The 13326-nt window shown below is 41.2% G+C and overlaps 1 protein-coding gene across 3 annotated transcripts in view; it reads right to left on the reverse strand.

The window, feature by feature from the left end:
• Positions 1-5214, reverse strand: part of LOC121871103 (plasma membrane calcium-transporting ATPase 3-like) — a 135387-nt gene extending 130173 nt beyond the window's left edge. For all 3 annotated transcript variants that reach the window (XM_042373251.1, XM_042373252.1, XM_042373253.1), the window contains exon 1: positions 5114-5214. The gene's annotated coding sequence lies outside the window, so the exon portion shown is untranslated. The remainder of the gene's footprint in view (positions 1-5113) is intronic.
• Between the last annotated feature and the right edge of the window lie 8112 nt (positions 5215-13326).

A 13326-nucleotide genomic window follows, 5' to 3' on the forward strand; every position in this document is an offset into this window, starting at 1 on the left:
GCGTTTTCATAGTGAAAATCCTTACATAGTTCAAAGTGTTATAACAATTATTATAATATAACGGATCAGCATAAGAATGGCTGAAAATACAATACACGAAATATCTCTCGTATGAATTTTTATGTTTACTGATTTTTGTTCAAGTGTATATAATCTACGGTTTTATTTTCGTATACATAGGGAGCTAGAATCACGTCCAAAACTCATATAGAGAAGCCTTAGTTCATATTTAGCTCATACTGCAAGAAGCCATCACTGAGGATTTGGTGTGTAATCTGTCTTAAGTATACCATTACTGTGCACCAAGTTTATCATTATCAGTGCAATTATGTCCTAGTGTTTGGGCGAAAACTGGTGGAATTCTGAGAACAGCAGCGGTTCGTGAGCACTTAGTGAAGTTTTTCGTTATTTACAGGCAGTCCTTCGTGGTGTGATGACCAATTTTACGAAACTACCAAAAGAAATACACTTATGATTTCTTTGAACATATTACCATAATAAACTGCACGTACAACACCATAATAATTTCTTTAAGCCTAATTAACTTGTCCCCAGTAATATAGTGTATACTGTGCTGATGGCAGTGATAATGGCGACAACTGTAACAACGAAAATGGGAGTGACATCGGTGATAACGCTGACCTCAAAGTCAGGCGCAACTTGCTGTGTGGTTCCGCAATTTAGAAAGAATTCAGCAGAAACTAAAAAGGACTTTAGTGGTTGGTAATTTGGTACAGTATCATAACATAATTTAGACACGAGCTCAGCAGGACACCGCTTCAGCAGGTCACCACTTCAGCACGACACTGCTTCAACAGGTTACTGCATCAGAAGGATATCGCTTCAGCAGGCGTTCAACAAGACTTCAGCAGACAGCCAGATTTATACCAGGCTGGGCGGCTGCGGGGTTACACGAGGTGGTTGGGGACTGTTATGCTGAAGCCGATAGTATTGAAGGGTAACTACTCACGCACACCCTTCTTCCCACCAGCCTTGACCACTCACCCCACCCACCGACCTTGACTATATTACTCAACCCACCGGCCTAGGCCACTCCACATTATCCACCAGCCTTGACCACTTCACCCACCGTCCTTGACCACTTCACCCACCTTCCTTGACCACACTACCCATTGGCCTTAACCACAATCCACCCAGTACTGATACCAACCAACGGTATTCATTGTGAGTGGATCGGAACATTGTCGAGGACATCTAAAATGACAAGTACAGTATCAGGAGTGCCTACCATAGGTGGAACAACTCTTGGGTGGACTACCATCTTGCGATGTGTTATGCCAGCCTCTCCCTCCCTGTATAAGAAAAAGGCCCAGTCTATAGTATTCATACGTCTCCCAACGGGTTGTCAAGGCCTATCATAATATGAACATATTTACATGGGATGTTAGCCATATCCCCATAGGATCGGAAGAGCCCAAGGCGTCACAGATGTTGAGCACAAGGAAAAGTTATGAGAGGTGGTCAAGAGTCAAGCTCTTGCACCCCACTTGTCCATCGATATTGTTAGTCCTGTCCGAGGCTCCCCCTGGCTCCCTCACCTCAATAATCGATCAATGACACCACCTGCCATGATGACCTCTCCTCCCCACACCACCATGACCTCTACACCACCTGTCATCCCATCACGACCCACCACAATGACATTGACAAGAGTAGTCTACTAGTGAGCTAGTCTCACGCTTTGTGTCAAGTCATAATTACCCGTTCTTCCTTGATATACACCTCCAACACGCTATTTCTCACAACACACTTTTAAGACAATCACCTGTCATCATTTTTTATTGCACAAGACACATAATACAACAAATAAACGATAGTAACAAACTGTATACAAAAGACTTATCTGTGTTTCTAAATCGTATACTTGAGACAATGGTGTTATGCGTGTTAGGTAGTTGATGATATGCCTTATACCATTTCCCGATGGTGAACGGTAATAAAGTCACAGGGAAAAGTCACATTTCCTTTAAACACCATAGATGCTAATTAAAGTAATTAAACAAATAGTATTTTAAGTCGCGTATTAACTGACAATACAAGGCAATGAAACAAAAACATTTATGTCTATGGGCTTTTTTCTTGGTCTAATTCTAATACCTATTTAGATTTTATGTTAGGTTAGGTTATGTGAGGTTACCTTAAGTTAGGTTACGTACCATTATGTTAGGTACATTTAGGTTAGGTTAGGTACCTTTAGGTTAGTTGAATTTTAGCTGGGTATTTCGATTTCCTTCATTCTGCTTGATACAACCTTAAAGTGGGCCCCTCAAATTGTAACCCTCTCCATCCCAGGAGAGGCCACAGCCGGCGGGATTTAAATCTCTCTATCTATCTACCTATCTGTTTATCTATCAATCTATCTATCGATCTATCTATTGTTCTATCTATCTATCTATGAGGGAGTAGTCTTCATTACTTTCCTATCCACATTATTGAATGATTTATGTAACAAATGTAAAACAATTATTAACGACCTCACTCCCATACCGGTGACGTTTGTATATAAAAAAATAAATAATAATAATTATAATAATTAAAAAAATATATCAATTTTATACTATAGAATGCAACACCATCGAATATGACTTCTCACAGTAACCGTCAACTTTAATTAGTATCTGCAAGGCTTCCGAGATATATGTTGATACAATAGGTGTTGTAAGTAAAGTGATTTAATTGTCTGTTGTTTGTTCGGATGAGCCATTCTCCTATTCTGCTTCCTTTTATAGTTTTAGAAAAGGGGTATTTACTGATCACTGATAAAATCAGTAAGCAGTTTCATAAGTTACTGATATCACTAGTATCAGATATTGACATCAATGATATCAGTAATATCAGTTATGATATAAAACTGTGATCTCTTGTAAGAAGATTCAGATTCTCTGACAGTATCTATTATGTTTAAAGGAAATGTGACTTTTTTCTGTGACTTTTTTACCAGGATTCGTCCCGATGATGATCGTTTAACCCGTTCGACCGTTAAACACAGAGTTACCAGGGACTGAGGGGTGTGAAGCGTTTATGTTGAGGTTCACTTCTTAACGTTTTTATTAACAAAGAAAACGGCTGCGAAAACTATAGACAAGATGATTACCTTAAAGTCTCTATGCAAAAAACGTTAATGAAAAGAGACATAATTACGTACGTGCGTGCGTGTATGTGTGCGTGCGTGTATGTGTGGGCGTGCGTGTATGTGTGGGCGTGCGTGTATGTGTGGGCGTGCGTGTATGTGTGGGCGTGCGTGTATCTGTGAGTATGTATGTGTGTGTGTACGTGTGTGTGTGTGTGTAGTAGTAGTAGTAGTAATAGAGGGATGTGTTGGAACTTTGATTGACCATACCATCTGAACTTGTTCCCGCCACCCAACACTTTGTTTCCACTAACCTACGCTCTGTTCCCACCACTTTACACTTTGTTCCCGCCACCCTACGCTTTGTTTCCACTAACCTACGCTCTGTTCCCACCACTTTACACTTTGTTCCCGCCACCCAACACTTTGTTTCCACTAACCTACGCTCTGTTCCCACCACTTTACACTTTGTTCCCGCCACCCTACGCTTTGTTTCCACTAACCTACGCTCTGTTCCCACCACTTTACACTTTGTTCCCGCCACCCTACGCTTTGTTTCCACTAACCTACGCTGTTCCCACCACTTTACACTTTGTTCCCGCCACCCTACGCTTTGTTTCCACTAACCTACGCTGTTCCCACCACTTTACACTTTGTTCCCGCCACCCTACGCTTTGTTCCCACTAACCTACGCTCTGTTCCCACCACTTTACACTTTGTTCCCGCCACCCTACGCTTTGTTCCCACTAACCTACGCTCTGTTCCCACCACTTTACACTTTGTTCCCGCCACCCTACACTTTGTTCCCACCACCTTACAATTTGTTCCCATCACCCTGCACTATAGTTAGACTGTACCTGCCATCACAATTACACACCCTTATGAATCATACTAGGTCGTAATTGGTGTATAAGTGAGGCAGGGACGACGGCGGTTATCCACTACACAGTCCAGGTTATGACTCGCTCCAACACGCCACTACTCTCAGCTGCATTAACACATAGTACACAGTATTACTAAGTCCGTTCGCCTCTCCCCCTGAACCCCGAAATTTAGACTCATGAATCCGAAGCAATTATAGACAGAAAAATGTATCAGTCTACTGTTTTAGGTTCACGAGTCTGAATCTCGGGGTTCGTGGTTCAGGAGCAGAAGCGAACGGACTTTAGTAGTTGACTGCACTTGCCGTCAAATTTCCCCTACATACTTTTTGGCAAACCTCTGGTATCTAATTAGCAGTTGTATAGTTAGTGGGAGGTTTGGGATTTCAACATTTATTTACTCTGATATTTATTTCGACTGTAGAATGCTATTTGTCATGTTAATCTGAAGAAAAGAATACTGAAAAGTGGTGTTTAGCAGCTAAAAATAAACCCCATATATGACCCGGCCAAATGTTGTCTTGGACATTTGCAGATATACTGAGACACTGAACACAAACAACACAGAAATCGGAATCGAAATTAAATTGTAATATCGTATTGTTTAATTGATTTTGAGAGGATAACGTTATGATATCGGAACAGTAACGACTTAATGATATCTATCCTAACTTAACCACTAGAATGATAACGTTCTGATATTATTCATCATTTCTTTACATCGTCCCCAGGAACGTCAAACAGCCGTCCGACTTTTTGCTGGGTTCTATCCTCCTTCGGTATCAATACGAAATATCGCCAAATTCCGACCGGAATTTGGCGATATTTTGGTCAATAAACACACACAACTCTCCTGTACACTAATCCTGCCATTGTCTGTTAATTCAATTAATTAAGTGCTGTTGTCATCACAGTTTATATCTACGACACTTTAGAAAGAGCAATGTTATACAAGAGAAGACCTATTAGTCTTCCGTCAACAGAAGCGTAGGTCACCCCGAAGATAACAGGGAAGGTACAGTCAAATGTGTTACTGACCTAACACAGGTTCACAAATGTGTTAAGTTAAGCCTAGTGGATATCTCCTTCCTCCTGCCTATGTCAGGACATAATTAGCTACCAGCGATAGAATGACACTTACCAGGTGTAAGAAGACATGCAACAGCAGTTGCTACGTGCAAGACGACGTCCGGTGTTGTGAGCTCCTTCGGTACTCCCCACGCTGCCAGACGCCACTTGTTGCCGCAACACTCACACCACCCTGTCGTACCGCATGATATACAGTACACAGTAGGTCAAACATGGGGCCGATTACCAATGCTGATTTTGTTTGTTAAAATGTTCAGATTTCATTATTCTTGGTTATAATTAGGATTAAGCAATCCAAGTTTTAATATGTTTCATATTGATTATGATTACTGGTCACTGATTTTTCTTGATTAGATTACGACCATGATTACATTGATTTCAATACATTTAATTACGATTATGATTTATCTGGATTACAATTACATTCGCGATTACAGGTACAAGAGTTAGGTAACGTTTTATCCCATAGAATCAAAATAACAATACTAAAATATTTAACTATGGCATGAACACTACCATTAAAAATGGGTACATCGTAATGGCTGATAATAATATACTGTAAGTGTGGCCAAGCCTTACAGGCAGTGAGTAGCGCAAAATATCTGATAGCACAGGAGTAGTCTTTAATATTGATAACGTGACCGACTGCCCAAGCGACTAACGAACCGATCAGTGGCGAGGAGGATAAAAAAGGTAAGTAAACCCTGCTTCCGGGTAGGACATGAAGGGCCTCTGGGGTGAAGAAGCAACTTCTGAAACTCCAGAGTCCATAGTAGCCTACTGGTCAGGTCACATGGTAGGGTGTTGCCAGATTATTTGATTACAGATTACATTACAATGCCTTGGTCAGTGTTGCCAGATAATATGATACCAGATTACATTACAGTGCCATGGTCAGTGTTGCCATATTATATTGTTACAGATTACATTACAGTCACATGGCAGCAAATTGATTTAACAGTTTGTGGCGGAAAAATTTAAATGCCCATTGACATGCATTGCAATCCTGAAAGCAAATCGAATACTATATTTAATTTACCAGTAATCATCTCGTAAATTTTGGGTATATTGCGATTACAATTGTTTGGTTGACAGGCCACCCTAGAGGTCCAGTGAGGGCCACCAGTCAAGTGTTGGGCCAGGAGGACACAGTTCTCGGAGAACACCTCATATACTGTACTACCCAAGACGACACATCGTATATTTTTGTGTTCATGAAAGTATTACTTAACCACAGAAAATAGTTTTAGTCTGATAATTGATAATCTGTCTCAGTAACATTTATAACTAACTCAACATGAGTCCTGTTACTTTTCTCTCCCTAGGCCCCGTTGGGGGTCGTTCGACCTGTGCCCTGGTGGGCTAATTCCCGCAAAAAAAAACAAATAAAACAAATAAATAAATAAAATAAACAAATGCGTTCGTGAGTGTAGAGGATACGACAGCGTAAACATACCCTTACATACTGTATGTATAAACAGAGTTAGAGAACTATGCAAGTGCATGTATATAGCCTATTATACTACAGCGTGACAATTGAACCGGATTCGCAGACACGCAACTTACATCCGCCTTCAATCGCTTTGCGTAATGAAGACGTTAAACAAAGACGAAGAGTAAGTGAGTCCGTCTGGTCCACCCAAGGGTCCTAACCAGGGGTACACCCACAGGTTCAACTTAGGGGTCCCACCAAGGGATTCACCCAGGGACTCACCCAGGGACACACTCACACTTGTTATTAAAGTATGGAATTTGTACGACCACTCAGTCACAGAGGAAAGTGAACCTCTCTGCTGTGATTTCACAGAGGAAAGTGAACCTCTTTACTGTCACTTCATAGAGAGCAGTGAACCTCTCTACTGTGACTTCACAGAGGAAAGTGAACCTCTCTACTGTCACTTCATAGAGAGCAGTGAACCTCTCTACTGTGACTTCACAGAGGAAAGTGAACCTCTCTACTGTCACTTCATAGAGAGCAGTGAACCTCTCTACTGTGACTTCACAGAGGAAAGTGAACCTCTACTGTGACTACATAAGGAGAAGTGAACCACTCTACTGTGACTTCACAGAGGAAAGTGAACCTCTCTACTGTCACTTCATAGAGAGCAGTGAACCTCTCTACTGTGACTTCACAGAGGAAAGTGAACCTCTACTGTGACTACATAAGGAGAAGTGAACCACTCTACTGTGACTTCACAGAGGAAAGTGAACCTCTCTACTGTCACTTCATAGAGAGCAGTGAACCTCTCTACTGTGACTTCACAGAGGAAAGTGAACCTCTCTAGTGTCACTTCATAGAGAGCAGTGAACCTCTCTACTGGACTTCACAGAGGAACGTGAACCTCTCTACTGTCACTTCATAGAGGAAAGTGAACCTTTCTACTGTCACTTCATAGAGAGCAGTGAACCTTCTCTACTGTGACTTCACAGAGGAACGTGAACCTCTCTACTGTCACTTCATAGAGGAAAGTGAACCTCTCTACTGTCACTTCATAGAGAGCAGTGAACCTCTCTACTGTCACTTCATAGAGGAAAGTAAACCTCTCTACTGTCACTTCATAGAGAGCAGTGAACCTCTCTACTGTGACTTCATAGAGGAACGTGAACCTCTCTACTGTCACTTCATAGAGAGCAGTGAACCTCTCTACTGTGACTTCATAGAGGAACGTGAACCTCTCTACTGTGACTGCATAGAGGAACGTGAACCTCTCTATTGTCACTTCATAGAGAGCAATGAACCTTTCTACTGTGACTTCATAGAGGAACGTGAACCTCTCTACTGTCACTTCATAGAGAAACGTGAACCTCTCTACTGTCACTTCATAGAGAGCAGTGAACCTCTCTACTGTGACTTCATAGAGGAACGTGAACCTCTCTACTGTCACTTCATAGAGGAACGTGAACCTCTCTACTGTCACTTCATAGAGAGCAGTGAACCTCTCTACTGTGACTTCATAGAGGAACGTTCATGTTAAATACCGCAACTGTGATATCAACGCCCCGGCCAATATAACATATATGTGTAATTTGAGGAGATACCTGCTAATTGGTCGTAAAACACGAGCTTTGTGTAATGGTAAGCCTTCCATGTTAACTGAAGCCGAGTATGGAGACCTACACACACACACTTGGAAATATCTAGCTTTATTCCGTGGAAGGGAAGCTGTTAAGTATTCAGCAATAAATAATATATTAACTTGAGTGAGCGTTCATCAATAAGACTAATTGTGAAGTTATTGGTATAATACTGAAACATTTCGTCGTCGTAAACATCTAAAACTGTTTAGTGTTCAGCTAAATTACTTCATATGCTTAACATTTACTAGTGACATTCATAATTTTATGTTGATGGCTATTTTGATTTTCGAAAACTTAAAAAAAAAATCAATCGTGAGTGAAAAGGGTAAACCACAATTTCTATTTAACAAAGTGCAAGAGAAAGACGAAAAAATATATATTCTATGGCATAAAGGACGTAAATTATGAAACAATTTTTCATAATATATCGTGAAAGTTGAGCATCGTCTAGGAGTCATAAAGGTGTTGGAGAAAATGTTCAGCTTTTATGTACAGTCGGGGTCAAAAGTCTTGAACACTTGACAGTATTGGCCATGTAAGTACCCGAAGATCTTAGGTATTAAGAAGAGTTTTATCCCATTTTGTGGTTCAGGCATGATATATGATGACAAGTAGTGTTATTAGTATACCCTAATCATATATGTATAACTCAGAAGTAGATGCCAGATATTGGTAGGTGTTCAAATATTTTGACCCCGAACGTACGTCGAGGGAATTCCTGTGACAGGTTAGTTTAGGGCGACACAAACCGTTGTTGGAACATTATTCTTCAGAGTATGAATTATAATAAATAGGACTTGGTATATGGTATATGTAACCTAAGAGTGGGAACAGCAACGCTGCGACGATGACTACCCTCATCCACGAAGCGAGGACAGAAGAGACCTGTGTGTAGATCCACGACACGGGGTCAGGAGAAACCTGTATGTAGATCCACGACACGGGGTCAGGAGAGACCTGTGTGTAGATCCACGACACGGGGTCAGGAGAAACCTGTATGTAGATCCACGACACGGGGTCAGGAGAGACTTATGTGTAGATCCACGAGACGGGGTCAGGAGAGACTTGTGTATAGATCCACGACACAGGGTCAGGAGAGATTTGTGTATAGATCCACTACACGGGCTCAGTAGTGTAATCTGCGTTGAGTCACGTAACAGTCCCTCCCAGTGAGTAGCAAGTGGTCGTGTGTCGTAGTAGTGAGGGGAATATAATAATCCTAGATGTGTTCTGTATTATCCTTCAGTACCAAGAGCGAGGAAATGCGTGACGTAATAACTACTGAAAGGATGATTTAATGATACAACACTGTCATTATAAAAATCCATACTCAGCTCTCAGGGGGACACAACACCCACTTACTCACACAAGCTATCCATCACACTGAAGAAGGCTGCTGTGAGGCGGTAATTCACGAGTATGTGTTACCCTTGAGATCGTGGTCACCTCTGATGAATATGACCCCATCCATCAGCAGTCACTGACCTTCTGTTGTTGAAGGTCACTATGGAGGGTGTGTGTGTGTGTGTGTGTGTGTGTGCATAAAGGCAAGCATGAACTTAGCATGCTTCCCAGATGGGCGCTGTAAACGCTTCTGCGCTTCACCTTGCACAGGATGTAAGGGGGTGCCCAATAAACTATCCCCCACGGGGGCAATCTAAAAAAATCTATCTGTGTGTGTGTGTGTGTGGTGGCAGGCAGCGTTTCGTCTCCATTTTATCCATTGACATCGAGTCGTATATTTGTACAGTATACAAATTGAGAAAAACAAGACATGAAATCATTAAGTTAGCAAAACTATTAACTTTTACCGTTAAATGAGACGGGAGACTATAATCGATATTTCACCAGGAATGGAATTTGCGTTCTTGTTTAACAACACCCACACTTCCCACAAACACACCAGCACCACCATTCCTGGAATGTGGACGGGTGAACCTTTACATTGATGGAGTCTAACTAAACCTATAGCTCCAAAACACCGACTGTCAAGTACTAAATAACCCGAACATTGGTGTTTTCTCGTGACTTACTTAAATAAAGAAAAATGATAAAGTGTGATGAGAGGTGTTACTATACACTCTTCAGTTGTGACACAGTATATAGATGCCGACTCAAATCTTTCTTGCTACTTTTATTAAGGTATTTCTCATATTTACCGGTCGAAGAATTGGGTCAAATGGAATGGCTTTCATCTTCAATGTTTAACCTTTTATTCTAATTTCACCAGAAAGTTGAATTATTAGATACATATAAAGTGAAGAAATGTTTACTTGCCGTGTACAAGTGAGGCAATATAATTGCTAGTAGGGCACTGGTAAAACACGACGCAGTACGTTCTGTGAATTTGAATACTTTGAGTTTTTGCGTGTCTGAGCGGAGAAGGAAGTGACGGAACCTTCATCAATCTGTAGGTACTGTATGTCTTGTGAGACATGAACAGAACAAACAACTTAACTGGACCAAAACACTCCTGGTAATTAAACGCATTGAGAGTAATTTACAGGGCGGCAGAGAATTTAAACAACAAAATATGGACTGGCCTCAGTTTCATAGCCTATTGTTGCTAAGACAGTATGCTGTCATTATTTCCAACGATAATTAAACAGAGCGGTTTTGTTCATGTCAATCTTAGTGTCTTGACGTGTTACAGAGTGTTTCTTAAGGAGGTTCAGTAATGGATTTTAGGTACAGCTGCACTCCCGGCAGACCACTACACTAATCAATAACTGAAATCTGAGGCAACACTTACTGTAGATCTTAAATTTTACAGGTTGCCACAAACTCCCGCTCCACTTAGCTGTCCATTGATTTACAGTAATTACTAATGACGCGGAAATTTGATGTTTTATAATCAAAGCCGCTGAGAGCCATTGATTGTGTAAATATAGCTTAAGGATTGATGGTGAAGTAATTATCTTTCTCTCGTTTACTTTTAGTTTTGACTTAATTAGTAATTAGGTGAATAATTACGCACACATACACTAACGTGTCACTATAACACCAATATGGCACACTATAACACTAAAATTATATGTTACTATAACACTTACAATATGACACTGTAAACTTATAATACTATAACACTTATGAACACTAACAAACAACAGTGGTGATAATTATTCCCTCTAAGTTATCAAATTAATTACGTATGCTCAGGACACGGCTCAGTTGGCTTGGATAATGATCAGGTAATCACAACCTCTAGAATAAGCTCAGACGCGAGTTACTATTATGCATAATGAGAACTAAACACGCAACTATTAGGATATATTTAGAGGGTTACATAGTTTCTGCAGTCCCAGTCTCCCTGTCTCTACTGTATCTGCCATCGTCAAAACCTTACTACTTCTGTGATCTCCTCTCTCTTACCGACGACGACTTTCTACCAATATTAAGTCCCACTATCACTGGGGGGGACCTCTCACTATCACTGAGGACCTCTCACTATTACCGGGGACTTCTCACCATCACTGGGGACCTCTCACTATCACTGGGTACCCCTCACTATCACTGGGTACCTCTCAGTCAATATGAACTCAATATCATTCACCATCACTAGACTACTCACTATCATCGAGACGGGCACAGCTAATTTTTTCCCGATCGATGACTCTACTTCAGTGATTTTGCTGCCGGGTACTGCTAACCCACTTAATTTGTTTAACCGTCACGCACCACTACTAACCCCGCCACTTACCCTCCAAAGAATCTACATCGAAAATCATTATGGCATTTCCACGCCATGTGCCCCCACTTGCAACACTTAAAGCACATTAATGAGGGATTCGTTGTAGACAGCAACCCGCTTATATCCCAAACATCTCACGAAGACCTTCTCGGGCGCTGAACCTTTGATTAGCGCAATTAGCTGCGGCTTAGGTACTAGTTCTCCATCAAATCTAATTACACGTCTCTTGCCCCCGAAAAATCTATCGTCAGCCAACACATCCTCGGGGTCAAGGTAAACAGGATAATAAAAAAGAATGATCTTAGTACACTTCCCAATAGACTCCACAGGCTTTTCCATCACTGCATTCTCAAAACCTTCTGTAGTTAAATATCTAACTGCTTCCTCATCCTTCACAGTAATATAAGGAATATGTTTACCTTCTTTAAAGAGCACTTGATACCCTTGATGGCGCTTAGTGAGTCTAACTGACCGCTTTACCTTATCTTGAAAATCCAGGCCATTATTCTTGGGGAAGTAAGGACGTGGCCTCCTTGATGAGTTACTGCCATCTAAACCATCAATGGGGTTTACACTCACTGTACTGATCTTGGTTGAAGAATGACTCACACCAGCAATTTTCTTTCGCTTATCCACCAAGTGGAAAATGTTATCTTCACTGTTTGTACCCTCTATCTTCCTCCTTTTATTCTTATTTTTGCTATTAACAACTTTAAATGGCTTTTGTTCTTCACATTCACTGCTGCTAGACAGCTCCAAATCCGCCAACAGTCCCCCAGCAGTACCCTGGACTACATTGTTGTCACTGCTATATCCACCACCCAATTCCGCCAATGTATGAAACGACCTGCTCGTTGAAGCTCTTCCGCCAGCCATGACCGTATGTGTCCAGCCACGGAGGTGTAGGAGAGCAACCTGCACGTCCGGCCAGTAAGGCCAGCGTTCTAGAAGTGTTGTACTGGTACACTCTAGTCAGTCTAGGCACAGCTGTCTCTGGTGTTTTGGGAGTTGGTATTTGACCATTGAGATTTGTTTTGCTTGATAGTGATTTTGTGTGATCTTGTTGGACCTTCAGTCCTTAGCCACTTCCAAATATCTTGTCGTATTGTTAATGTTATTTATTTTATTTTATGTACAATCTCGTTCAAGATTCTTCGAACACTGTTGGAGACAGCTGGCAACTCAAGGCCGTTTGTTTACTGTAGTACTTAGTAAAAATTATGAATAAATGTAAAGGTGATCGGTGATTGGTTACATAGTTCCCCGTTGCTTAATTTAATGGTTGGGCTTTGTTGTTTCGTATTATATTATACTACTGACCCACACAATGTGGGTCAGTGCTGTGTCGAACCCTCTAGAGGGCAATTTAGCCATTAGGTATTTAATTCTGGCTAACGCCAGACAATTTTATTTAGCCTAGAGAAACCCCTGCCCTCTAAAGGGTTAAAGGCAAAAATATACTTTGGTTCTTTAATGCGAGTTTCTAAGCTCATGCC

Source organism: Homarus americanus, unplaced genomic scaffold (assembly GCF_018991925.1).
Source record: "Homarus americanus isolate GMGI-L3 unplaced genomic scaffold, GMGI_Hamer_2.0 scaffold52512, whole genome shotgun sequence".
Classification (NCBI taxonomy): domain Eukaryota; kingdom Metazoa; phylum Arthropoda; class Malacostraca; order Decapoda; family Nephropidae; genus Homarus; species Homarus americanus.